Raw genomic sequence first — 24,635 nt, 5'->3', positions numbered from 1 at the left:
ACCTCAGTGTGAATGAATGTATGAGATCCATTTCTGAAATGCGGAAAAAACGTGAGAGAGAAAGAGAGAGAGAGAAAATGATTGCATAAGAAAAGCAGAAGGGACAGTAGTTGGGGGTCAAGGAGACAAACTTTGGCTCTTGAGCAACTCAGCCTGGATGTGGGGAGGGCACAGGGCACACAGGCAGATACCCCGGCAGGCTGAGGGCTCTGGGACCTGGGCTGTCACGTTGTTTGGGAAATGTTTCCCATGAACGCCTTGAGCTTGAATGGATACACGCACATCTCCAATACCTTGAAGTCTTCATCTTCTTGATGTCCCTCAGAAATGTTTGTTGTTGTTTTTTTTAAAACATGGAGAAACCTTAATAGTAGACTGTTTATATGAATTATACAGGAAGTTACATTGTCCTCACTGATTCTCAATTTTTTTTGTTAGGATAAAACATATACAACATAAAATTTACCATTTCAACCATTTTTAAGTATTTAGGTCAGTGGCATTAAGTACATTCACATGGTTGTGTGACCATCATGACTGTCCATCTCAGTGTATCCATCATCCCTTACTGAAACTTTCTGCCCATTAAACATGAACACCCCAGTCTTTTTTAAGATTTTATTTATTTACTTATTCATGAGAGAGAGGGGGAGAGAGGCAGAGACACAAGAAGAGGGAGAAGCAGGCTCCATGCAGGGAGCCTGAGGTGGGACTGGATCCTGGGTCTCCAGGATCACGACACCCTGGGCTGAAGGCGGTGCTAAACCACTGAGCCACCCAGTCTGCCCCTCCACAGTCCTTTATTACCACTGTTCTACTTTCTGTCTCTATGAATGACTCTAGAATGTTATAACATGGCTTCTCTAAGATACTCCTACCCTCTAACTCTAACTCTTCTTGGATTAAATCAACTGTCTTAAAAAATAAATAAATAAATAAATAAATAAATAAATAAATAAATAAATCAACTGTCTTCTCTGGTGTGTTTTTCCTGTGTTTTATCCATTTGTGTCCCCAAGAGCCCTTTGCTGCAGGGTTAGCTTCTCTCTCGCGTTTCCAGCCAGAAAGCCAAATTGCTTCTGTATCTGGAGAAATCCATGGGTTTACAAAGCAAGAAGCGGAAAAAATTGGTTTCTCCCAGAAGACCTCAAGAACCCAGGAAATTCCAATGAGTGCCTGACAGGGGGCCCTCGGTCACTGGGCCAACTGTGAGCTGTTACCCCTAGATTTTCCTCCTACTCCACCTCCTCCCCAGAGAACTCCAAGGTCAACAAACAACAGTAACAGATGGAACAGCCTCGGTCACGTCTATGCCCTATGCCCTCCCCGTAACAAGGCTCCAAGTGCTTTGAAGGAAATCTCCTTCTGCTTCAACTCTTGTCCTCTGCCTGACATCTTCCACCTTCATCGGTGGATGTGGAAGGGTCCAGGGCCCATCGCTTATTTGTAGGAGAGTTAGATCAGGTCTCTCTGGTTAGGAGCTGAGCAGCTTGGCAGGTAGCTGGTGGGCCCGCTAATCTGATTAGTCTGGAGGCAGCGCTGGTTGTTCTGACACACACAGGATGCTCATGACCCAGCTGACTTAAAACCACAACAGATAGCAAGGCAGACCATTCCAGCTCACTCTCTCCACTAACCCTCTAGCTCTTAGGGAGGCAGGTTCAAGGTAGCTAATAAGTAACTTGGTTGTAATTTTTATTTAGCTGCGTGAACATAACAGGCAGCTTAATTGCAGTTGCATAAGTGAACCATGTAATCACAAATTGGGCCCTTTACATCTGTCACCTGCCACTAAGAAAAATACTCTGAATGGGGATCTTTATTTTTGCTTGGGTTCATACTAAATCAAAGGAGTTTTTAAAGCAAGAGAGGAAAGGAAAGCAAGGCTCTTTTTTTTTTTTTTTTTTCAACTCAGAAACCTTAAGATCCAACCTTGCCTGAGCCAAATAGCTATTCTCCTGTTCCCTTCTGGATTCTTCTGTTAGCTTGTCAATGGGTATCTAAATCCCAGCTACTGAGTATTGATCGGCCTCCTTGTTTAATTACCCAGCAGAGTGTATTCTCAACCAATCAATTTTGCTCCTGAAATGCCAGCGTCCTGCTTCTGGGGAAGGAGGAGAAATCAATTAATCCTTGTTTGCTTTTTAATTCCTGTTCCGAACATAGTACATTCACACACAGGTTAATTTTTAAATCCACTCTCCTCTTACTTCACTGCTTTCTTTAATTTACCCTGGAAACCTCAGTGACACTAAAACCCTATGAACCTCTTCTTATTGCTTATGCAGCCTCATTGAATAGCTCAGCAAACACCTGACCTTAGTCATTTCCCAGACTTCTGCTGGTAACAATTGTCCAAAGTCAAATTTTCTGTTCCTGTCTGAAGTCCCTTAGGGCAGAGGTTTTCACAACTGCTGACACCTCTCCATCTTCACCTGGCATGGAAGGCAGAAGGCAGACTTCTGTAGGCCATCTGGGGGGCTGTTCCCAGGTCCTCTTTCTCAGCACACCTAGATCCCATGGATTGTGAGCCCAGGTCCCACTGAACATTAAGAGATTCATGAAGTGAGAATATGTATGATGCCTCAGAAGCCGTCAGACCCAGAGATGAGCTGGAGGGTCAGGTCACTGCATCTTCCTTGGTAATGACCTTTCTAGGCGTGTAACCAAAATCTCACTCTTGGGTTTAATGTTGATTTTTACTTACACGTTGGCTTAAACATTTAGAGAGTATCAGGAATGGCAGTGTGACAGTCAGCAGAGGGAAAATGAGACCCCTTGGCTTCTGGCTGCCCATCCATGGGGCTCCGACCTGGCTGGGGGTCCCAGGAGTCCCCAGGCTGAGGTTTAGACACTTGGAGCCTGGGCTCCCTGACTCATCTCAGCCGGTGGAAGAGATCTGCCAAAGGTCTGGCCTGGTTTGATTCCGGCGAGCTGTCAGCCCCATTGGAGCAAATGGGCTTCCAGCACCGTCTGCTTGGGCATAACCTAACACTCGAAGATCAGTCAGGAAAGCTTTAAGGGGCTCTCGTGGGAAACTTTTCTAGCATCTGAGCAGTCTGCCTGTATTTGGCTAATGCGTGTTTCCTTTCGCCTGATAGAGTACAAAATGCCTTCAAACCCAAGACGGGATCCCCCAGGGACCCGCATCCTCTACGCTTCCTAGGTTATTAACGCCATGGGATTTGGGGGCTATCGGCTCCTAAGCAGTTCTGAAACTCCAGCCGGGAAGCAGGCATTCAAACTTTGGGGTTTTTGATCTTGTCTTTTTCTGCTGGAATGTTTAATATGATAGCTGAAAATAAACAGGCTATTAGTGGATACTTTTTCATAAGGTCATTCCTAAATATCAGAAAACTCCTAGGAACAATGACTTCCAGTCCTTTCTAGTATCACAAGGACAGGCTAATCAGAGACTCAAAACCAGGCCCCCAGTCTCTGTTCCTGTTTCCCAAGACCCACAGACGTGACTAATGCAAATCTGACCCACATGAACTGTTCCAGAAGGTGCTGATAGCATGCTAGAGGTGCAGAGAAGGTTGCGTTATGCATGAAAATGAACACACACCTAAGCTTAAGTATAAACTAATGAAGCAAGGGATGGGGGTGCCGGGGGAGGCAGTAGCTCCAAAGAGAAAGGTTTTTTTGCTTTCGGTTATGGGGCTTCTGTGGGGTTTCTCACAGTAACAACTCATGTTATTTCCAGGATGTCTGAATCTTTACCCTCATAGCCTTCCAATCTGTCCAAAAAGCCAGGAGGAGGGAAGCCAGTCTCTAGAAGAATAATGGTATAACACCCAGAGGTTGAATTGGGAGCAATTAGGAACAATTTCCATATGAACAGCTTTGTGGTCTGTGAGACTATACTTGGGGCTCACTGTGAAACCCCGAAGCAAGGTATTCATTTGCGTTGGAAAAGAAACAACAGACGGATGTTCCATATACATGTTGCTGCCTAAAATTACAATAACTACAGAAGGCAAGTAACACAAGAAAGAAAATAACTGGAAAAACAAAATGCAGGAAAATCGAGAGATGGGGGTGTAGGGTGAAAGCAGAAAACAGCTTCTTTCGAGGCCAAATTCTGGAACTTCGTGTGTGTTGTTTATTTCCCTCCCCCAGAAGGCCGGCTGCTGCTGCTCTGCAGACATCAGTGGACTAGACATGGTGTGCTGGTTTGCATTTGCAGGGATTTTGAATTAGAAAATTCTTATTTGTCAAAATGTAATGCTTTCTCATGCTGCAGACTGTGAGGAAATATTTGCAAGACACACATCTCATAAAGGACTTGTATTCAGAATAAATAAAGCACATTAAAAACTCAGCAATAAAAAAAAACTCAGCAATAAGAAGATAAACAACTTGATTAAAACATGGGCAGAAAATCTAAATAGAAATCTCACCCCGGAAGATGTACAGATGCCAAATAAATACACAAAAAGACACCCAACACTGTTAATCATCAAGGAAATGCAAATTACGGCCATAATGAGATAACACAACACATCGACTAGAAAGACTAAAATTAAAAAGATTGACAATGCCAGGTGTTGGTGAGGATGTGGAGCGACTGGAACTCTCGTGTACTGTGGGTGGGAATCTAAAAATGGAAAAGTTTGGAAGTTTCTTTTAGAGTTAAATATACACTTACCCAATGTATAAATGACTCAGGGATCCCACTTATTATTAGTTATAAAAAACCCCAAACTAGAAACAATCCAGATGTCCCTCGGCTGGGGAATGGATAAGCACACTGTGGTGAAGCCATACAATGGAATATCACTCAGTAATAAAAAGGAATGAACTACTAATGCAAGAGGCTGAATCTCAAGAGTGTTCTGCTAAGTGAAAGACACCAGACACCAAGGCCTAAGCGTTGTGTGATCCTATTTACATGATGTTCTAGAAAAGGCAAACCTGATGGTGAAAGAAAGCAGATCAATGGTGTGGCTAGGGCCTATAGGCAGGAAAAGGGATAGAATGCAAAGGGGCATGAGGGAAGGTTTTGGAGGGGATAGAAACGTTCTAGATCTTGATTGTGGTGCTGGTCGGCAAATATACATATTTGTCAAAACTCATCAAGTAGCACACACTTTTAAGTCGTTTCAGTGATGAATTTTATTGTGTATGAATTTTTTAAATTTTATTTATTTATGAGAGACACACAGAGAGGCAGAGACACAGGCAGAGGGAGAAGCAGGCTCCCTGCAGGGACTCGTGGGACTCGATCCCAGGACCCTGGGGTCATGACCTGAGCAAAAGGCAGAGGCTCAACCACTGAGCCACCCAGGCACCCCTATTGTGTATAAATTGTACTTAATAAAGCTGATGAAAATGTTATGCCTTTCTGGACATTGCTTCATACCTCACCTTTTGAATAGGACATCAAAGGGGAGCCATCTGTCAACCTGTGGATGCGGTGTGGGGATTCTCAAGCTGGCAGAGGGCGAACAGTATATGCTCCCAAGCACAAGAGTCATAACCTGACACTTGGCGCTTGGGAACTTTCACACTTTGGAATTTGATTCAAAACTGGGTCAAGAGGGAAGGGGCAGGACCAGAGGCACAGCCTCCCTGCTGAATTCTCAGTCATAAAGATAAATACGAAAGGATATAAAAAGGAAATATCCTCCCTCCAAAGGATATAAACATGAACTTGTGTCAAGGATCTTATTTTACTCATCATAGGAAGACCAGGCTGGTACAGCCAGGAAGGGAGAAGATAAAGAAAAAAATAAAGAAGACTAAAGGAATATTCAATGTGCAAATGGGAGCAGACTGGTTTTTCCACAAGAGAGAGGGCGTCCTTCCACCCCCATCTGTGTGTCTCTGGACAGGAACCATCCTGCATTGCTCTCAGTTACCTAATGTGCTGCACAGCTGTCAAATAGTCCCCATAGAATCAGGACCAGAACATGGGGAAGGGTATGCTATAGACCATGTCTAGTTTTCCAGGGCAGTACAAATTTTTCCTTACCTGGGGGTTCTGGAAAGCCTTCCCAGAACCACATTGAAAAGCAGCTGCCTTTTTAACGTTGGTTTTGCCACTGCCTTTTCTTTTCTTTTCCTTTTTTTTTTTTTTTTTAAATCTCTCAGGCTCTATCTCAACTCTCAAAATGAACACTGCATTGAAACTACTTCCCCCCCCTGCAGAATTCATTTGTTAAAGAACACTTCAGTGGGATACAGATTTATTTTTCTGAACACCTTAAATAACTTGGCTGCCCCGAGTACCAAGTGGCCTCTTGTATACCCATCATATTCACGCTGCTTTTTCTGAGTGTCATTGCCCTTGTGAAAATAAAGAGGCAGAGCTCACCCAAAGCACAGCATTTGCTCAAGGTAAAATTCTTACCTCTCAAAACCATTCCACCCCCCATTCTCTAGGCTCCAAAGACCAGAAGAGGGTGATAAATCACACTAATAGCCATACTTTCATGGCTTTGGAACATAAATGCTCACTTGCAAAACTTCTATATTTTCTTGGATCAATTTTTATTACAAATCCTCCTCCCCATACTAATAGTCCTATCTGTAAAAGGAGAAGTTGAAATAAACTTCCTACGTACTTTTAGGATTATATGGTGGCCCCAATAACCAAGTATCTGAATAGAATACAAGTGATTGGGATACCTGGGTGGCTCAGCGGTTGAGCATCTGCCTTTGACTCAAGCATGATCCTGGGGTCCGGGATCAAGTCCCATGTCGGGCTCCTTGTGGGGAGCCTGCTTCTCCCTCTACCTGATAATAAATAAATTAAATATTTATTTATCTTAAAGATAAATAAATAAAACCTTTAAAAAAAAGAATACAAGTGATCTTCAAGCTAAATTTGTGGTGTTGTTAGAGTATAATGATTAAGAGCAGGAAAAAGTATATAATTGGACATACTTTGGATTAAATCCATGTTGTACCACGTACCATATGATCTTTAGCAAATTAGCTAAGCTCCATGAATCTTAGTTTTCTCTGTACAATGGGAACAGCAACAATCATACAGGGCTTTTATGGGGATTAAATGCATATGCTGGGACCCCTGGGTGGCTCAGCGGTTGAGTGTCTGCCTAGGGCCCAGGGCGTGATCCTCGAGTCCCGGGATCGAGTTCCACTTTGGGCTCCCTGCATGGAGCCTGCTTCTCTCTCTCTGCCTGTGTTTCTGTCTCTGTGTCTCTCATGAATAAACAAATAAAAATCTTTTTTAAAAAATGCATATGCTTATGAAGCACTCAGGATAATGCCTGGAATACTGTGAGGAGATGTTGAAATAATTAAATTGCATGAATAAGGTGGAAGTGGGGAGGACAGAGTTGTTTGTTCTGTTCACTATGCAACCACAGTGCCAGCCTGGTTTTCACACTAAGATTTAACTATGTATAGAATGAGAGCCAATGCATGTAGTTATCATTGCAATCTGATATACAGTTTATTTATGTAATGAACTCCATCACCACGTCTAGTAGCTTGAACTTTACACCTTCTAAACATAACCTTCTGTGGAGTCTTCTCTGGGACTTCCATCCTTTGTGTTCTCAGTGATTGATACATCTCCATATTTATTTTGTTTGCTGTGCTCATGTGTTCAGTGAAGGTTTACTCAGCACCACTCTGTGCCAAGCACTGGGCTAGGCAGTGGTGGACAGCTGGACAGACAATACAGTTCCTGTCTTCAACTTATTAATAATCTAGTGGAGGAGGAAAGTTAAGACAAACAATAATTACAATGTTGGGTGAATATCCTATAACATAGGTGAAAACGGGGTGTCTAGCTTCTCATAAGAAAGGCGGTTACTAGTGGGATAAATCAGACACAGGTAGACCACTACTCACTACTGCATGATCTCACTTATATGTGGAATCTAGAAAAACCAAACTCGCAGAAACAGAGACTAGATGTTGTTTACCAGAGGTTCTGGGTGGGGGAAATGGAGAGGTGTTGGTCAGAGTACAAATTTCCAATTATAAGATGAGTAAGTTCTGAGGATCTAATGTATAGGATGGTGATTATAGTTAATAATACTGTTTTATATACTTGAAAGTTGCAAAAAGAGTAGATCTTAAATGTTCTCACCACAAAAAAGAAACGGTAATTAGGAGATTTGATGAAGGTTTTAGCTAATGCTAGGCTGGTAATCATTTTGCGATATATGAGTATATCAAAACAACATGTACACCTTCGACTTACACAATGCTGTCAGGTATATCTCAATAAAACTGAAAAGAAAAAGAAAAAGCACCACTACCTTATCTGGGAGGTAGGTCAAAAAGAAAGTCTTCTTGGAGGAGGTGATGCTTAAGCTGAGTCATTGGCCAAGAGGAACTGGTCTCAGGCACCAGCTGGAGGGCATGTTGAAAGACACAAAGACATGGACAGTAGATCTTGTTTGGATGGAAGGCAGGTGCATTGGGGGTTGTTGAGGCATGAGATCAGATTAATAAGGACCAAATCATGAAGGTCTTGATGGCCATGCTAAGAACTTTGAAATACATACTGAAGAGATAGAGGTGAGCCCCTGAGTGATTTAGAGCTGGCAGTGACATTAAACCAAAGTGCATTTTTCGAAATAAAATTCTATTGGCAATATAGACTAGAAGAAGCCAGATGGTATCTGGAGAAAGCCTCTAGGAGGCAATTGTAATTATTGGTTATCAGTAAGAAGTTGGGAAGACCAGAACTGATGCAGTTATGGAGGGATGAGCTTACTACTTTAGGAAGTTGGGTTGGTGATCAATTTAGGGTAGGTGAGAGGTAGGTATAGTTGGTGGAAGAGTCAAAAAAAGACTTCCAGGGTTGTGGCTTGACTAGTATTTTCGTAAACAAAGAAAAGAGACATTTGAAGAAGAGCATTGTGGGAAAGAGAATATTTAGCCTTGAACACATTGTTGGTTTTGTTGAGTATATACAATAGCTAAGTGGAAACCTCCTACAGGCAGATGACTAGTGCGTGTAGAGCCAGGAAAGATCTCAGATAGAAGCTATCTATTGTTGGCAAAGCTGTCTTGTGGTAGAGAAAACCCTGAGCATGGATGATGTTACCCAGGATATAGATGGAGGACATGGAGAGGAAGACCAAGCATGGAACTAAAGGGAACACTAATATGTGGGAAATAAATGGAAGAAGAATCAGCAGATGAAACAGAACCAGTGGCCAGAGGACAAAGGAGAAACAGTAGTGCAAAAACTAAATGGAAAGAGATTTTCAAAGCAGGGGGTCATTAGCAATCTGAATTATTACCTAAGGTGAAAAAAGAGTAATCAGCAAGAAGTACAATGGATTCTTCCCAAGCCTTACTAAGTCACAGTCATTATCACGGATAATTTAAGTGCAGCCTTGGGGTAATCCTGCGGTCTAGGGATGCAATGGAGGTGAGGGGGAGTGGAATGGAGGTGAGGAGGTGCAAAGCGAGTATTTACCACCACTTCCAGACCCTTGATTGTAAAGACAGCAAAGGGAGAGACTGGGGTCAGAGGAGGGCGTTTTTACTTTCAGGGCAGAGATCCAGGGACGCATGTCACTAGACAGAAAGAGCCACAGGAGGGGCCTTAACAGGTAGCAGAGGGGAGACAATGGATGCTCTGACCAAGGAACGTTTCAGGCCTGGACCTTCCCTTAGTGTCTGACATAGAACAATACGGATCTCGCCTTATCACAGGAATCAAGGGAGATGGTGAATCGTGGAGGCAACGCTGATGGCTTTGGAGGAAAGGAGGGCCTTGGGAGCATGTCTTCCTTCTGTCATTCAGGCCAGCGTTCAGTGACTGAGCACAGGGTTGGGTGATGTAGGACCCTCTAGCTGAAAGGCTTGCTGGCTTATCACTCACGCCCTTTAAGAACCAGCTCTTAAACAATGCAAGGTCTGTCTGGGAGTGTGAGGCTCCCCTGGCTCTGACACATGATGCAATCCTTTCTCTCCATTCCAGCATCTTGTGCGGCACAGTGAGTGCATTTTCCTCTCCTGGCCGGGAGTCCCGAGAACAAGCAGAGGCACCATTGGCAGGCAGGTATCCAGAGGGATTATTCACGTTTGGCTTTGCCTTGGGCAGAACAAGATCCTTGGGTTTTATGAGCACTTTTTTGAACCATGTCTAGGTAATTATGGAAATCAGAGCTGGATTTGAGTTTCAGGGTAAGAAATTACTGACAATTACTGGTATTTTGGTTCTGTTTCCATAGCAATCTGAAACATTTTAAGTTGTCAACTGTTGCCAAGAGTCTGGACAATAAGTCCAGATGGTTGGCACTTACTATCTAACATGGCAATTTACCTGTGTTTCTGGTGACATTTAAGGTGTCATAGCCAGTGCTGTGGGTAATAGGTGACCTTCGCTGCACTTTCTTGAGCAAGTCTGCTCAGTTTGTCAACTGGTTCCTGTTTTCCTTCCATCATTTACTTCACTTACTTGGAGCTGCATGAAGTCATATAGAAGCTGTATTCTTGGTTTAGAAAGGGGTAAGGGACTGCATTTACTTGGTCACCCAAGGATTTTTGCTCCTTTAAGGAACTTGGAGCTCCGGTTGTGGCCGCCAGACCAACACAGGCACACAAAAGGCCACTTATTCAATGTAAGAAAGTTCTGCTATCTCAGGTCAAGTTCCCACAGGCCAGAGGAACTCCGCAAGCAGGCTGACCTCACATTCCAGGAAACTCTCAGACAAGGCTCTGCACTCTGTGGGCCCAGACCGTCAGGCAGCTCTTTACTGGAAACACAGGCTAGATTGGGGGCCTGGACCTGCCCTCTTCTTGCTATGAGCCTTTGGGCTAATGCTTACTCAGATGTAATTTGGGGCTATTCTGAGGATCAAATGAATTCACTCCTCTTGTCTTCGACCAAACCCTATCAAGTTCACTGTAGGTACCAGGCACTGTTGAAAGTGGTGGGGATATAATCATGATAAGGATAGGCAGAGTTCCTGCCCTCACCGAGCTGACAAGTGGTGTGGAATTGTGTTGGCAGCAGACCGTGACTTGGTTGGTGAGTTGGTTTGCTGATGCTGCTGGAACAAAGTAGTAAAACTGGCTGGCTTAACACAACTTGTTCTCTCATGGTTCTGGAGTCTCAAAGTCCAAAATCAAGGTGTCAGCAGGGATGGGTTCCCTCCAAAGGCTCTAGAGAAGAATCTTCCTTGCCAGTATCTGCTGGCAATCCTTGGTGTTCCTTGACTTGCAGATGCATCACTTCAACGTCTGCCTCTATCTTCATATGGCCTTTCTCCCTCCGGATATGTATCTGCATCCAAATTTGCCTCTTCTTATAAGATTGGATTGGATTTAGAGTTCACCCTAATGCAGTATAACCTGATCCGACTTGACTGCATCTGTAAGACTCTATGTCCAGATAAGTCACATTCCCAGGTTCCAGGTGAAAATGAATTTCAGTGGACACTGCTTAACCCAGTACAGTCAGTTTGTAGTTTCTGGGTATAGTGCAGCACTAACAGGAGGATTTGATGTTCTCTGAAGGTTGGGCGGATGATTGGTTGGGTGGATGGTGAGGTCTCCCTCAATATTGAATAAATGATTACAGTGAACTAGTTGCATTCCCACCAAGGTCCTACTTAAGGAAGAAGCAAGTCAGGCTCAGCTGGTGGGTTGATATCCTGTGAACACTTTCTGTGGATTCCTCTGGAACAGCTACACACTACAACGCATCCATGTCATGTGCTATTGTCAGTAAAGGGAATACAATGGTAAGCAAACTATGGCACTACTCTGTGATAAGTGGACTGAAGTATTGATATGTTAATACACCAATACCTGCAAAAACTGTTTATGGTTCAGGTACAATTCCACATGTTTTACCATGCAGCTCAGCCATAGTGTTCTGGACTTACAGAAGCCATAACGTTCTTTCTTTATCAAATCTTCATTCTTTAGGGTCTGTTATTGTATCCTGAATAATCATATTAGCATAAACTTGAAAGAACCTGTCTATGTGCTAATGTAAAATGAAAAATAATTTATTCTCTTAAATTTGTCTTAATCAGATTTCTTGGGAGAAGCAGCTTTTGTGTGTGTGTCTGTCTTAAAACGAACAAACCTGGTAGTGCAAATCGGGATTTTGAAATCTGATGTCACTCATTTGAGTGAATATGTTGTCTGAATTAAAGATTTTTTTAAAAACAGGAAGCATGTAATAATAATCATGATGATCCCTGTAATGATAACACCCACAACCCCTGATAGCTACACAGAGCTTGCTATGTACCGGTGCTGCTCTAAGCCCATAATGTATATTAATTGTTTCCATCCTTTTACCAACTTACATTACCTTTATTCCCATTTTAGGTAAGGAAACTGAAGCCCTGAGAATTTAGGTACCCTGCCCCAGGGCACACAGCTGGTCAGCCCCAAAGCAGCTGTCTAAACCCAGACTACCTGGCGTGGACTCTTACAAGAGTGAAATGTGAATTCACCCTCTCCCATCCCCAGAACAGTCAGATGTTACAGACTGTGGGAACAACTGGCCCATACTTTGCTATGCTGGGCTCCATGCTGGGTTCCATGCTGGGTTCCATGCCGTGCTCCATGCCTGGTTCCATACCGTGTTCCAAGCTGGTGCTGCCTCCACTGGCATCCTTGCCTTTACTTGGATTACTCACTAAGCTGCCCCAGGCCCACAGCTCAGGGTGCCAGATTCCAGCTGTTTCTTCCATACTCTGTTCACTTTGTGGGTACTTCAAAAAAAAAAAAAGGCTAGAAGGCAAATTTTATGTGTATTTTATTGCAATTTTTAATTTTTAATTTTTAATTTTTTTAAGATTTTATTATTTTTTTAAAGATTTTATTTTTTTATTCATGAGAGACAGAGAGAGAGAGAGAGAGAGAGAGAGAGAGGCAGAGACACAGGCAGAGGGAGAAGCAGGCTCCATGCAGGGAGCCTGATGTGGGACTCGATCCCAGGTCTCCAGGATCACACCCTGGGCCAAAGGTGGTGCTAAACCGCTGAGCCACCAGGGCTGCCCTATTGCAATTTTTTAAATGAAAAAAAATTTTAAATGATACAAAGTAGTATGTGTTTTTGGAAACAAAATTTCAGAGTGTGTAAATTAAAAGGTAGACCTGACCAGTTATGTCCTTTGCACCCACTCCCATCCCTGAGGTAATATTGTTACATCTGGTTATGTGCTTTTAGGACTTTTCTGTGCATATACAAGGGTGTGTACATATATGTGCATATGTGCATATTCTTCTAAATTCTGTTCTGGGCTGTGATTTTTGCACTTTAATATGGCTATCTAACTTGTCATTATACAGTAATTTATTTAGTCTGTGCCACATGGATAGATGTTTCGGGTTTATTTTCAGTGTTGTTTTGCCATTACAAAATCTCTATAGTAAACATCCTTTGAATACTCAAATAGGCCACTTTTTATTTTATCTATTTATTTTAGGCATGGAGCCCAGCATGGGGCTTGAACTCACAACCCTGAGATCAACACCTGAGCTGAGATCAAGAGTCAGATGCTCAATGGACTGAGCCACCCAGGCACCCCTCAAATAGGCCACTTTTGATCTTTGCTTAGTACCTGCGGACCTTGAATAAATGAAAATTAGCCACCTTCACCAATTTATACAGGAAAAGGAGATCGTGAGGGGGAGAAGAGTAACCAGACAATGGGTGAAGCCATGGTTCTGACAGAGCAGAGCTTTGTAGTTAGGTCCCAGCTGAGAAAAGAGTGAACACCTCATCTTGATATAGATTTTTTGAGGTGATGTGACTATAATTTCTAAAAACCTGCTTGAGGGAAGCCTCCAAAGTCTCATGTTCCATGAAAGAATGTGGCAGGGGGAGGTTATTTTCTATATTCTGTAAGGAACCCCTGCTTGGAGATGTACATTTTCCTCTGGAAAGCTGTCCTGAGGCTGAGGCCTGAATTCAACACCAGTTGTGTTTAACCTCCTCCTCAGTAGGGCCTTATGGTATTTGGGAGGAAGGTACTAGAAGATTTCCTACTGCAGGTTTGAAGTCATCACGAGTTCATTTCCAAATGAACTAATTCATCAAACTTTGTGCTTGCTCCCACAATAACTCACTTTCAGAATCCAATTAATTTGAAAACAACTCTCATGGAGTTAAAGGCCACACATCAACGTCTCTTCCTCTGAAGACTAAAGGGTACAAGTCACAAGAAGCAGAATGATTATAACTACAGAAACTCGGCATTGGTAGAAAAGGACCAGGTTCCTCTGAAAGCAGAGGAGCAGGATGGAGCTGTGAACTTGGCTGCAAGTCTTTATAAGGCACATCAAGTCCCTTCCCACACACACACTTGGGTATCCTGCTCCCCACCCCACACAGTAGGTTACCATCCCCCTCCCCACAAACACACACTGCCAGAACACGGGAGGGACCAGATGGGATTTAATGAAAATCTCCATACAGAATAGTCCCTGAGTAGGAGACTGGAGGAGTTCCCTACATGGAATGTAACTGGCCCAAGAAATATCTAGATACTAATATCGGAAAGGAGAGGAAGAAGATGACTGGTTGAGGCCCACTGTTAGTCAAGTCTATCCCGGGCACAAAGGACTTCAAATCAACTTTTTGGTACTGTACCCTTAAATCTTAACAGCCAAAGGCCATCAGACATTTGATGAAATCTTTTAACATAAAAAGCACCCCCAAAATAAGAAACACAGACACACACACACACACACACACACTCACACACACACATGCACGCCCCCCCCCATACAAGGCAGAGAGCAAAGAAAACTTTGAAACAGTGCGAACAAAGCTTTAATATCTTCAGAGACATATGAGAAGATATTGAATTTATAAAATAAGGTCAAAATGCTGTAAAAAAGAAACAGAACAACGTGGAAATCAAAATTATGATAGCATTGATTTAAAATAATCAATAGAAAGAAGAAAGGTAAAGCTGAGAAAGTTCCCCACCAAGTAGAATAGAAAGACAAAGAATTCTATTCTAGTAAGGGAGAAAAAAGATTTTCTTGGAAAAATTATCTTACAGGAAATGAAATGTCATCATAGTAAACCTTATGGTTTAGTGGCTAATAATACTTCTATTTCTAATAAGGACTTGAAATTAATATTTATAGAGTACCGAGTATCTGGCACATAGTAAACATTAAATAAGTGCTTAGTGGGGCCTTAATGGCTCAGTCGGTTAGGCATCTGCCTTTGGCTCAGGTAATGATCCTGGGGTCCTAGGATCGAGCCCCACATCAGACTCCCTGCTCAGTGGGAAGCCTGCTTCTGCCTCTCCCTCTGCCCCTCCTCCCACTCGTGCTCTCTCTCTCTCAAATAAAGAAGTAAGTAAATAAATAAATAGATCTTTAAAAATAAATAAATAATTGCTTATTAAAGTAATGCAATAAATAAAAAAGTAGACAATGGCTACCAGTTTAACCAGAAGTTGTGATGTAGCTATGTGGGGAGGATGCGAAGAGGAACAGTGGATTTGGCGTGTGCTTGTTCATATAGATTGGGTGTTGGTGGTGATACTCTAATCATTAAAGGTTATCTTCTTTTTTCTTTTTTTTTTAAGATTTCATTTATTTATTCATGAGAGACACACACAGAGAGAGAGGCAGAGACACAGGCAGAGGGAGAAGCAGGCTCCACACAAGGAGCCCAACGTGGGACTCGATCCCAGGACTCCAGGATCATGCCCTGGGCTGAAGGCAGACACCAAACCGCTGAGCCACCCGGGCTGCCCTAAAGGCAATCTTCAATGGAAGGAAATGAACAGAAAATAAGTAAAATTAAGCAAGAACCATTAATATAAGCATATTATTTCAAAATATGATTGTCGATTCTAGAAGCAGCTGATAAATGATGGATATCAAGACTAGGAAGGAAAAGGGAGGAAAATACTGTTGTTTTTTTTAAATCACAAGTTTGTCAGTAATACTTGACTTTTTAAACAATGTACACATATCATTACATATATTACTTTGGGTAAGTATTAAAATTTTAACTTAAAAATCTCCTGGTCCTATCTTTATCCTTTCCTCAAGGTAAATCTCTCCATACAACCTATTGTGTCATCAGAAGCCTCTAGAACACATCCTGGAAGATGACAATAGGCCTTAAACCATAAAATCCACCTTGAGACATGCTTGCCTCCATTTTCAACCTGCCTTCATGCCCTCTGCTTCCAACTTCCATCACACCTCACAACTGTAGAAATGGAAGAATGGCATGAAGGACTTAATGCTGGGAGTACTCTGCTGCGACTCAAGGCTGCCATGGGAAAATGAAGAACCAAGAAGCTGAAACAGGGTCAGGAAACAGTGTCAGGTGCCCCTGTGTGAATCTCCAGTGTAAGTGACCCCTTCAGGGAATTATTCATAAATGAGCATTAGATGAGCCACAGAGAAGTCTGCAGAAGATGGAGTTGGGGGTTACTATGCATATGGCGGCCCCAGGGGGGCATGAGCAATGATCTCTCCAAATTTACAGAGGAAATACCAATGTAGAGTTTTAGGGGTAGACAGTGGAAGAGAGAAGAAACAGGCTTCCAACCATCGGTCCCCATGGAAGAGGGACTCAGGTTACCAAAGTGACCTTTCCACACATGCCCAAGATGCTGTTCTCCCAGCATGGCTCATCCTACCTTCTTGGTGTCAGCAGCCACTTCATTTCTATTTGGAGCCTCTACCCTCAAATCATTATCCAACTCTTCTATAAAAAAATAGCCAAAAAATTTCTATTTGATCCTGATTTTCCTTTAGTTATTGTCTTATTTCTCCAACCTCATTTTTATTGGCAGCCATTACTATTCTTTTTTCTCTGTTCCCTCCTTGACCTGTGGCAATTGATTTCTACCACTCCAAATGAACTGTTCCTTGAAGCTTGGCAGATGCCCTCTTCATTGTCACCACTTGGCTTTTCCTCCAGGCTTTCCCCTCTTTCTTCCTTTCTTCTTTTTTTCCTTCCTTCCTTCCTTCCTTCCTTCCTTCCTTCCTTCCTTCCTTCCTCCTTCCCTCCCTCCCTCCCTCCCTCCCTCCCTCCTTCCTTTTTTCTTTTTTTCCTTCTTTTAATTTTGGGTTTTCTAACCCACAGAAAACCTGAAAGAATAATACAGTGAATACCCGTATATTCTTCACCTCACTTCACCAAATAACCAACACTATCCACATTCGGTTCCCCTGTGTGTGTGTGTGTGTTTGTGTATGTGTCTGTGTGTTGCCAGCGCAATTTGATAGAAATTTGTATTTATCATGACATTTCACCTAAATGCTTCACTCTAAATACTTAAGCAGGTATCTCCTAAAAAAAGGTCATTCACTACAATACCTTATTATTCCCAAGGAATTTAACATTGATTCTGTAAGATCGTTTAATAAATAGTTCATATTCAACACCCTAAGTTGTCCCCTAAAATGGCTTTCGAAATTTGGTTGTTGTCCTTGTTTTTAAATCCAGACTCCAAATAAATTCCATATGTTGTCTTTGATAATTTTGTTTTTGCAAGCTCCCTTAATTTATATTCTAGAACGTTCCATCCTCTTTTGTGGAATTTCATGATAGTTGACATTTTCAAAGAGTTCAGGTCGATTGTCTTGTAAATGGTTTCTCATTCTAGACTTTATCTGATTGGTTCCTCAAGTTTAGATTCACTTTAAACATTGTTTTGTTTTGTGTTTTGGCAAGGCTACCATATAAAAAAATGTGTACTTCCAATTGCATCACATCAGGAGGTACCAGTCAATTTTATCCCATTATCCACTTGGTAACTATGTTGTTGCCTGCCAAATTTCTCCATTACAAAATTGTCTTTTCCTCGTTTGTAATTAACAAGTATTATTTTGAGACTATGTGAATAACCTGTTCCTGATGTTTCACTCAGTGGTTTTGCATGCTTTGATTATGCTCTCCTCGACCAATTATTACGTTATGGCTGCAACATGGCCATTTTCGAGTTCCTTCTACATTTATTGGCTGGTGTTCTTGTGTAAAAGAAAGCTTTCCCTGCTCCTTTTTGTTCAATACCAGTACAGACCCAAGATTTCTTTTCCTTTCTTCTGTTTCCTAACCCATAGCCTTCATTATTCTTTTTAATGCTCAAATCCACACAAATGTGGCCAGTGGGAGCCCTTTTATACTAGTTCCTGTGTTCTTTTGACATGGGCTCACTTAGTCTTTCAACACTTTCTTGCTTTCTGACCCGAGATAGCCCCTGCTGGTCTTGTACTTTCCTGGCCCTGGAATTAGCCATGTCTCCAAGAAGCCCACATTCGTTTTATTTCTTCTAGTCTTCTTGCTTTCCCTGGAACACTAGGTTCTGTTACCCACAGCCTCCTCCTTGAAGCTCTGGTTTCATAAATATTGCATTATCTTCGATCTCTTACTACCTTCATAACTGCTCTGCTCTGATTCCTGTCTTAGAGTCATTAATTTTTTCAACAGACACTGAAATGTTTATGTGTCAGACACTGTGTGCTTGAGGCACATAGGCAAAGAGATCCCAGGCCCTACATTCAAGAAGCTCATGTTCTCGAGCTTCTAGCTGGGTGGCCTGGTAATTTATCATCCAAATAGGACACTTTGAGGGGAATCCCTGAGTGGCTCAGCGTTTAGTGCCTGCCTTTGGCCCAGGGTATGATCCCGGAGTCCTGGGATCGAGTCCCACATCAGGCTCCCTGCATGGAGCCTGCTTCTCCTTCTGCCTGTGTCTCTGCCTCTCTCTCTCTGTGTCTCTCATGAATAAATAAATAAAATATTAAAAAAAACCAAATAGGACACTTTGAAAGTGAAAAAACATGAAAGTGAAAAACAAAACAAAAACAAAAAACCCACTAAGACCCACTATCTATGGATGAGCAGCCATCACATGGACAGCAGCTTTGACAGCATGAAGAGTAAATACTAGAGGGAGTCTTTCCCTAGGTAAAGTGCTGTTGGGGATGGAGGGTAAAACAGACATTGGTGGAACACGGGGCTGGGAGTGTTGGCTCTCAGAGCCCTTGCTGAAAGAACCGCTGAACAAAATACATGCTTCAGAGAGAGGAAAATGAAGCCAGAGATAGGGAATCAGGAAGCGATGGTGAATAAATTGTTAAAATGTGTTGGATTGATTGTTGAAAATAGCTGATTCTTCTCTGTATTTAAAAACTCTTGCATATAATATATTAGACAAACATTTGGAAGTGGGGGAAGTTTGGGGCGATGTTACAGTGTTGGAGGTCCTTGTCTTGATGAGAAGGAGGTTAGTGATGCGGATTAAATTTGGACTTGCTTAGAAAAACTCACCATGCCTCCTCATTCTTCATGGCCTAGGTGGGACTGAACCCTCTCTAATTACCCCTCTTTCATTTATCTTCTCAATTCCTCTAGCACTTACAGCCTGTCTGTGCAATTTAGCACTTAACTACATGGTGTTGCTTGTCTGCTGAGTGCTGAGGGCTTGGGCTCTCAAAGCCCCGTTGATGAATAGGCAAGCGTGGCATCAAGCAAAGAGTGCCTGGCCGAGGCCCTGCTTCCGACACTGCCACTAAGTTGCTCTAAGAGCTCGGACACGTTACCGACCTCTCCAGGTTTCTGCTTTCTCTTCGTCTATCAAATGAGATGATAGAGTGAGATTACCCCTAAGACTCATTCCAGTGCTAAGAAACTATGATTGGTTCTTCTACTCCTGTCCTGTGGTTCCTGGAGAAGAACTGTTCAGAAAGATCATTATGTGAATCAGTCTTTTGGCAGAGCCAATAAGCAAAATATCACCAGCACCTCTTCTCCAGTTATAGGCTCTCATTCCTCTCCCCCATTAGACTCTCAGCCAGTCTTGCTTGAGGACTTTAGGGTCCTGACAACACTGACTCCATCTTTGTTCCATCTCCATCTTGTTCATGCCTGTGCACGAACCACCCCCCCCCCCCCTCAGGGTTACATGTTCCAAGCCCCATGGAAGTTAACATATGCCCAGACCAGAATGAGGGAAGGCTTGTTCTGGTTTTCCCTGAAGTGGTACACAGAAGGCCCCACTTTAGCTAACTAGTACAGAGGACTGGCACACAGGAGGCTCCACTCCACCTAACTATTCTGTGACTGCACCACCAGCCCTCACTCTATAAAAGCTGGGGATTAAGGTCCAGGCTTAGCAGAGAATAACTGCAAGACGTCGGTATTGCACGCCCGCTCCATCTCCGTTCCCCTGTAAGTAGCTCTAAACACTATGGAATGACTTGCTTTGTATTTTGGTCTTAAAGTGACTTCTCTGGCTAATACTGTCTATTCCAGCAAGAACCATTTCCTGAGATGGTCTCAGGTGGATACCAGTGACTGGGCTAGGGCCAAAGGGTGTTTCAGTCATCCAGGCCTTTTTTTTTTGTTGGTACGCTGAGCTTATTATTCAGTGTATCTCAATTCATTCCTTTATTGCACATTCTTTGTCTTCCTGCCCCCAACTCAATGACTTTCTCCCTGGATTGTGAACCAATGACTTAATCCAACCTTTGATATCTGCCTGACTCACTGAACCTACCCCAGATCATGCACATCTGCCCTGACGTCCTACTTTTAGATGTCTATTGCCACCCCGGCTGACCCCTTCCTGGGCCGGGGTAACTTACTTCTCTGTGGATTTCCCTCATTCTGAGTTGTCAGCTTTTTTGTAGCTTTTAGGTCCCAGATGTTCACTCATTATACGTAATACAACATGACAGCCGAAATCATGTAATTCTTAAAGACTTTAGAAACTATTTGAGATGTAGCAAATTGTCTCAAAAGTATATAAGGTACATCTCTTTAATGATCTGTTCCGGTAATCTTCTCTATAGATTCAAGGTCAGGCATTAACAAGGTCAGAGGGGGTGTGCTGTGATGGAGAGCAGTCAACACACTACTTCTCACAAACACAGTAGCATTGATTTGGTTCCATGTTTCCACCCAGATTCCCTTTAACTATGTTTTTTGCACCTAGGCTTTTAGCCAAAAACAATGATGATTTTGTTTTCTCATTTAGTGACAACTTCTGATGGGCCAGATCTTTATCCCAAAGTGTTACCTACAGCAAGAGGCAATACATAAGTTATCTACTGCTGTGTAAAAATTTATCACAAACTTAGCAGCTTAAAACAACACATGCTTGCTATTCCGCAGGTTCTATGGGTCCAGGGTCAGGGCCTGGGTTAGCTGGATCTTCTGCTTCAGGAGCTCTCAACAAGGTATGTGGGCTAGGGCTTCAGTCTCCTCTGAAAACTTTCTTGGGGAAGAATCCACTTCCAAGCTCATGTGGTGTTGGGAGAATTCAGTTCCTGGAGGGTTGCTGGACTGAGGGCCTCAGTTCCTTGCTGGCAGTTGGCCAGATGATACTTTTAGTTCCTTATGTGATGCAATTGTGGCAGCAACATCCTGTCGCCTGTGCCATATTCTGTGGACTAAAGCAAGGTACAGGTCCAGTCCCTATTCAAGGGGGTGGGATTACACATGGACTTGAATATCAAGCGGCCAAGTTCCCTGGGGACCTGTCTTAGAACCTGTCCACCACAGGCAGTAAAACACAGTGGTAAAGACCCAGACAATGGAGTTGTCTGTCTGCTTTCAACTTGCAGCCCCACCATTCAGTATCTGTGCTTCTCTCTACCTTGTTTTTCTCATTTATATAACGAGGATATTAATAGTACCTACCTTACCAAGTTGTTGTGAGGATTAAATGAGTTATTATATAGATTTTAAACATTTTATTTATTTATTCATGAGAGACAGAGAGAGAGAGAGAGAGAGAGAGAGAGGCAGAGACACAGGTAGAGGGAGAAGCTTCCCTCCATGCAGGGAGCCCGATGTGCGACTTAATCCCAGGACCCAAGGATCACACCCTGAGGCAAAGGCAGACGCTCAACCTCTGAGCCACCCAGGCATCCCAAGGAGTTATTTTATTTAAAGTTCTCAGAACAGGGTACCTGGGTGGCTCAGTCGGTTAAGCATCTGCCTTTGGCTCAGGTCATGATCCCAGGGTCCTGGGATAGAGTCCCGAGTCTCCCAGCTTGGTGGGGAGGCTGCTTCTCCCTCTGCCCCTTCCCTGCTTTCTCTCTCTTTCTCAAATAAATAAAATCTTTACAAATAAATATGTTCTCAGAGCAGCCTGGCATATAGTAGTTCCATGTAATGGTTGCCATTGTCACTCTTTCTCTTTGCTGATGCTCTTTCTGGAAAGGCGGGGGCAGCACAGTGGTGAGCTCTGTCCATTCTCTGAGATGACTTTACAGTCTCAAGTAGTGGTGCTTCTCAGTCATTTCTACACACACAGGACGTGCACACAGTGGTTTTAAGATAATTACAAATAAGCTACATGTTCTACATCTGACAAATTACTTCTTATTGATTTGTGGAAGTTCCTCAAGGGGAAGGCGGGATGCCACAAATGATAAGTAAAGTGGCTACAGCCAACTATTCAGACAGAAGAGTCTCTGGGGACAATTTGATACTGTACAAAGTGGTTTCATCTTTAGGAAGAGTTAAGATTGGACCATCAAATATTTATGGGCCTTTCACAGGAGCTGTTGCCCTTCAAGTAGTTTGTGGAGTCCATTATAAGAGTTCTGGATGAAAACTATTGCCATTGGGAAGGGTTCTGTGTAGAAGATGATCTTTAAAGATCTTTTAGCTTTGAGATTGAGAGAGTAGATTGACTTGGCCCCTATGGCAGTCCGCAGGTGAAAATTGTAAGAACTTTGTTTACAAAAGTGATGTGGAATATTAGGAAAGAGAGGTTTTGAATAAACCCAGAAGAATCACAAACTCCACCTCACCAAGTTAAGAAATATGGTAAAAACAAAGATTCCATCATTTAAAGCCCAAACTAAGTGGGAATAATCATTGCAACCCCTTATCTTCAGAAAGGTTGGCGGAAGACAGATTTTGTCTGATGCTGTGGCAGCAGTGCGGGCCCAGGAAGTGTCAACGAAGACAGGTGCAAACAGTTGTCACTGAGGTAAATGACAGAACGACAGAGCTGGACCAGCGTATGTTGAACGGTCCCAGGAAGTGCGTCCACTAAGATTGCATTGAGCCACAAGGAGCAGACCACCTAACTGACAGGACTTAAACAAGCAAGGGGTGTATGTGCCACATTTGTTATATGCAACAAAAAGTGTGGAGGTAGATCATCCTGGGCAAGGAAAGCAATTCTAAATGTCTTCAAGGACCAAGTTCTGTTTAGCTTCCTCTTCTATACTTAGCAAGTAGCTTTCATTTTCATGACCTCCAGGGGGCTGCTGCACCCCAGATATCATACCTACTTTATCATTACTAGCATCATCATCATCATTATTATTATTATTATTATTATTATTAGAGAGAGAGAGCACGAGCACTCTGGGAGTCAAGGAGCAGAGGGAAAGGGAGAGAGAGAATCTTCAGCAGGCTTCATCTGCTCCAGGGCAGAGCACGATGCCAGGCTTAATCTCAACTCTGAGATTAAGACCTGAGCCAAAACCAAGAATCAAATGTTCAACCAACTGAGCCACCCAGGTGCCTCTGAATCATACCTGTTTTAGAGAAGAAAAGGAAGGAGAGTGGCCCAAGGAGCTATGCTGAACCTCTCGCTTTAAAAAATCTCCCCTTGAAAGCTCTACTTAATAACTTATTTTATCCATCCGCTAGAACTGTGTCTGTCACATAGCTGCTGTTAGCCATAAGCAAGCCCCTGAAATATTTTCTTTCCAGCCTCGTCAGTAAAGGAAGGCAAGAGGAAAGGTGTTGTGAATGGTCTTTGGACTTCCAAACCACAGAGCTGCCATAGTAATGTCTGGAACTCTGGAGACCTCTTGTCACTCTTAGTTGAATATTTCTGGCTGGGTTTTCAAACAATTTTTCCTTTTTCTACGAGCAGGGAACCCGCTGAAATGTTTTGATGAATCAGAGAATTGGGTAATTTGCTGCTAAAAATCAGATGAAACATGTAATAAAAACTGATTTCATATCTGGTCACACCCATCTCAATGTCCACAAAAGATTTCCTACTTCTAACCCTGGGTGCAATCATCTGAACAGTACAGCTTTTAGTAATTCGTGCTTTACTGCCTAGTGGCCAAGAGGAATGAACATAACTATTTTCCTGCCCATAAGAGCCTGTCCTCCTAGAAAGGAAGCTTCTAGCTGGCACATGGTGGGGCTCAACCAATATGTGATTGAGCAAGGGCACAGTCTTCTCTCTGACTTGCTTCTTTCCCAGGGTCACAAGGGCCAAGGCTAACATTAAGCTGCTGGCTTCTAACATTAAGGTTCTGCAATGCAGCTGCTTGGTTTCATTAGAAGGCGAGATGTGCTCATCAATAACCCAGTGTAGGCACTTCACTTCACATCCTGGTAAGATGCTTTCTTAGTTGTCTGCAACACCGTATTGTCTGTCTTACGTGGGGATCATCTGCTAACTCACTCTGACCATGGCGGTTCTCATTTTGCACAATCAAGGTAAATTGCAGGGATCTCTCCTGGGTGCTAAGATGGGAGGACAGAGGGAAAAAAAGGTGGGAATCGGATTTTCCTTTGGGAAGGGCTCATGATGTGTCAGAGACACTTGGCAGTGGTGGTTGAGGTAGGAGGGAGGGGGGTTGGATGGAGAAAAGAGCTAAGTCTGTAAAAATTAGATACTCTGGCCTGATTCCCATTTAGGAAGATACTGAGTCTTGGAGGAAAATACCTATCTGGTCATTAAGCAAGCTTGTAG

The sequence above is a fragment of the Vulpes vulpes genome, chromosome 5 (genome assembly GCF_048418805.1).
Source record: "Vulpes vulpes isolate BD-2025 chromosome 5, VulVul3, whole genome shotgun sequence".
Lineage (NCBI taxonomy): Eukaryota > Metazoa > Chordata > Mammalia > Carnivora > Canidae > Vulpes > Vulpes vulpes.
This window is presented reverse-complemented; position numbering follows the sequence as displayed.